Source organism: Cryptomeria japonica, chromosome 1, assembly GCF_030272615.1.
Source record: "Cryptomeria japonica chromosome 1, Sugi_1.0, whole genome shotgun sequence".
NCBI lineage: Eukaryota > Viridiplantae > Streptophyta > Pinopsida > Cupressales > Cupressaceae > Cryptomeria > Cryptomeria japonica.
In genome coordinates this window covers 699,321,955-699,327,151 of record NC_081405.1, presented here as the reverse complement: position 1 = coordinate 699,327,151, position 5,197 = coordinate 699,321,955, and positions in this window count along the sequence as shown.

The window sequence follows — 5,197 nt, the reverse complement described above, 5'->3', positions numbered from 1 at the left end:
TTATGTACACAATCTCCCAATAGAAGGGCGATTTTAAGAATTACCTCTCCCCCCCATGACTATTCAGGAAGCTCTTCCTCAGACAAAGGACTATTGGCCTCCATGGGATCAAAGAAAAAAATTGAAGCATAGACTCTAGACGATGTGGTGGTGTCCTTCGTGAAGAACTTTGCACTATAATTGAAAATTCATGAGGGAAACTGCAAGATAGTGAACAAAAATATATTCTTGAAAAGTGCGAAGAATGGAACTTGGTTTGGGTGTGGCCATGTCAGGTGGCTCCTCTAGAGGTTGACAAGATAGAAATTATTTTAGGATTTAAAAAAGATCACACTCCTGGAACTTCGTGTGCGACTGATCGATTGCGTTGTTTGGGTAATGCATTCCAAATAGATACAGTTGCATACCATTTATCTGTCTTGAAAGCATTTTATCCCGATGACATTAAATTAAAGTACTTTCTCTATTTTCTGGTATTGGTGGAGTAGAGGTTGCATTGCACCGACCTCAGATACATATTTTCGCAGATATAACACAACTTAAATGTATCCCAGGTCAATGCAAAGCAACCTCTTCTCCAGAGATCACCAGAAAATAGAGAAAGAACTTTAATGCCATCAGGATAAAATACTTCCAAGATAGATAAATGGTATACAACTATATCTATTTGTAATGCATTACCCAAATAGAGCAATCAATCAGTCGCACATGAAGCTCCACGAGTGTGATCTTTTTCAAATCCTAATATAATATCTATTTCGTCAACCTCTATAGGAGCCACCTGACCTGGCCCCACCCAAATCAAGTTCCATTCTTTGCACTTTTCAAGAATGTCTTTATGTTCACTATCTTGCAATTTTCCTGATGAATTTTCAATTATAGTGCAAAGTTCTTCATGAAGGACACCACCACATCATCTAGAGTCTATGCTTCAACTTTTTTCCAATAGTCCTTTGTCTAAGGAAGTGCTTCCTAAATAGTCACGGGGGGAAGAGGTAATGCTTGAAGTCGCCCTTCTATTGGGAGATTGTGTACATAACCTCTTGGTCTTCTAGAAGCCGAAAATTACTTTGACTCCACCAACTCTAGTTCCATTCACTATAGAAATTTTCAGATATTGCCTTCCAAATATCCTTCGGTGTAAAATCATCAGTCTTATAATAGAAAAAAGGTGGCCCTTTTATGAACACATTGATTTCCTACAAGCATGGCCCAATAGGTTTATGAGGAATTCCAAAACCAGTTAGTCCCTTCGGACATAAATTAGAGACGTCACATCACACACTCCAGACATTGTTTGTTTGTATTACATACTCTCTATGTATTTATCACCCTTTAACACTTTGCTCTACTTTTCTCCAATTTCTCTCTTCTAGGCAGCTGATGAGCTTGTTTCCATGTCATTCAAGATAATGCCTACTTACTTTCTTTTACGAAATTTACTTGCACACGAGACTTCAACTTGCATCTTCTTCTTCCACACAAATATAAATTATAATTCACGCTTAGATGATAATTAAATAAAATAAGCATTTGTAAAGAAAAGATTTAGTCATTGGATGTTACATATTATTTGACAGAAAGATCCTAGACAATTATTGGAGAAAGGAAACATCATTGATAATCTTTTTTTGCAAATAACACTGAATCAAATAAATTAAAAATGTTTTATGCAATTTTTAAAGTAGCTAAACTTGTGCAATGCTTTCATGCACTGACGGCCAAGCCATCTGACCCACATCATCTGATACCATCAGAATTCTTACAGAAACTAAAGAAACATCCGACAAGGATGTTGTATGTCTGACATCACGTCCTTGTCAGACAGTCGTCAATTCATGGTAGTGGGGGAGCGTCAGAATTTTGACCTTAATTCAAAGACATTTTTTGTCAGAGGAGAAAACATAGCAGCCATTGGAAGAGTTCATAACGTCGTCGAATTGTCAATGCAAATGGCATCATCGGGAAGACCGACGATGAGTTTTCAAAGGTTACATTTGTTGGAAGTCCGACGTGGTGTCATTGGACTTCCAACAATTAGCCATTGGAAATTAGGCCAGAATGTACTAGTGTCAACATTAATTCCCAAACTTGTCTTCAAAATATAACCTTCACAATACATGTATTCTTCAAATCTCTGAGCATCAATAAATACAACTAAAAAAGGAAAGCATAAATCAAAAATACCAAAAATGCTTCACATGCAAGCAACAACTCAAAATGAGAAGCTAACTTGAGGTGATGAAAATTCTCCATCTTCTGATGCTACCAACTTCCAAATTAACCTTATTCCACTTTATCCATTTGATGACTCATGTGAGTCTTTGGAGGCCTTGTCCAGTGTAGCAAATTTAGCCTTAATGTCCAATGATAACTATTTGAGGACACATTCAAACTATAACTATTTGAATATCCATTAAAAGATTCTAATTCATCATTTCAATTGTTTCAAACATAAGCATTCTAATTCATCATTTCAAACCATACTTAATAAATCTCTACCATGTTCCTTAATTACTGTAATGCACTTAAAGGATTTAATTTCTTCCTTACAGAAAACAAATAAATACACTAGACACATTTGTGAGATCTTCACAAAGACAAGCTAATCCATCCTAAACAAATAAACTCATATAATCAAAATAACACCAAATAGGAGACATTTTGGAATGATGTTCTCATTAATTTTCACTAAAGTGTTCAATACAATTCACATAACATAAAACTATAATTATATTTTTTGCAAAGATGTTTCTTGCAAACCAGCTATACTACTTGTCCCATGCAAAAATGATATTAGAACCCCCTACAAAGTAACCTTGAACTCCCTTTTATAACAACAAGATAACAACAAGCTTCGAGTTACTTTGCCACATGTCACATTTTAATTTTATTACAACAAAGTATGCCAAGAGAACCTTTATGATCCAAAACAAATGAACTAAGAGAAGGTAAATAAAAACAACCTAGTTGGTTATATTCTATTGATTAGGTCTTATTTAATTCCCTTGGTTGACACATCCATGCTAATTTGGAAAATGAACCAAACTTGACATTGAGATGGCATCTGTGGGCTGCACGAGAAGATGACATGTAGACTAAATAATATCCTTTGTTAGATAAATGATCAAGACACTAAAATCTCTTCTTCTTCTTCTATTCTTCATTTATCTTTCAAGAGAAACCTACTACAATTATCAATGTGGGCATGGTAGGCTAGATTTTCTATAGTTGCATTCTATCTATTCAAAATTCTTACACTATATTTGAGCTCATACAACCCATCTAGCTGCTTGAGCAAGTTCTCCTCTAGTTTATCAGCATCATATATAACCTTGTTGATTACATCATGTAGTATAACCTTCTCAAGCTCAACTTTCCATTCTTTCTCTATCTTATCCTCCCCATTATCTTTAACAAATGATGGTGGAGTAGTGCTTTATAGTTTATTAAACCCATTGAGAGCCTTTGATATCTATCCATGAAAATTATGGTTCTCCACCAATAGTGGATCAGATTAAGCTATTGTAACCTTCATCTCATCAATCATGCTTATCTATGGTTTCTTAGCTTCACCTTCAGTAGTTTTCAGAATAATTATGTAGGCAATGTAGAAGTTGTTGCTTTTAATCAGATATTTTATAACAAGTTTTAAATGAAGCTCCACTTTCTTTGTTTTTGAACCATTTGGACAATAATTTGATATCTTATCCACATAATTTGCAAGTATGGTAACATCTATTGAAATTTGGCTTTGATTAAATCTTGAGATATTTTGAATTTGTATTTTTTGAGCTCCTTCCTCAATGACACATTTTCTTGTTGAGCCTTGACCAATTGTCTCTCAACTTTTATTATTTTCTCCCTCCCAAGGCTAGCATCGATCTTTAATTTTTAAAGTTGTATCCTTAGCTTCCAATAAGGGGCCCTTGCTTGGAGATAGGCTTAGCAACTCCTTCAGATCATTTATCTCTTTCTTGAGCCAAGTACAATAAATTTCTCATGTTCTTCCACTTTTTCTCTATTAAACATGGTAGTATTTACATTCAATTTTGCCACTTTTTTAGTCAATATGTCCTTGCGTTTGTAAATAATGAACTGCCCTAAGATATACTATGGGTCAACTACTTTAATTGTTCCTTTACCCTCTAGATATAAACACCACAATGAAAGAGTGTTGTTTAAGGGCATAAAATCTGATCCAAAACATACTCTATCCAACCCTTCATTTGTCAATCTGCAGTCAACTCCTTCATATCTCCTTAAGTTGTCAAATGCAATACAAGATGCAACATCAAGGCTTGGGATTAGTAGACAACTAGCCTTCCTCAACATCTCTCTTCCTTTCTATACTATCATGTTATGTAATTCTTCCTTCACACCCTCCCAAAATTTCTTGACATAATCATCATGTTACTCATAGGAAACACCACCTTGCTTGTCAATTAGTTCTCTTCCCTTGTTCTTATAAACAAACATTTTAAACTCTTAGGAGTGAATAAATTCATCATCTGATAAGAATGTCTCAGAAGATTTCCTTCTAACATCTTCTATCAAATGGTCAACTATATCCATAATGTCATCATTCTATTCATTAGGAGGTTCATAAGGCGGCAATCCCACTCCTTGTGTCACCTCCTCCTCTTGCTATCCTAACTCTTCACCAATACCTTGAGATATTGTAATACTTGTAGATATGGTTGGAGACATTTGGGTCAAAGGTGTAGCCACAATTGTTCATCCAAATTCAAGTCCAGAAGGAGCGGGGACAAAGGAGAGGCAACAGAATATTCTGCCAATAGCACACTATCAATCTGTATGAACAATTCCATCCTCTTGACCCTGTCATCTTCATTTGGAAATATACTCAAGTAGAATTGGTCATCAAGCCTCCTTCTACTCTCAATATTTTTCACTTTAAAGTTAGAAGACATTCGCATTCTTACTTATTCCCAAGATTGATAGTTTCTCATTAATTCTTCCTTCAGCAGTAACTCATGAGCATAAGCTCCCAAAGTAGAAAACTTCTTAGCACAATTATAGTACCTCTCTAGATCAAACTTTCTTGCTTCTAGTCCAATTGGTAAATGAAAGGATTTCAACAACTTGATAGCCTTCTCATATCCTTTAATGGTATTAATCATAAAATCACCAATATTTAGGAACACTAGAAGAAATAATCCCTTGGAAGAATCCT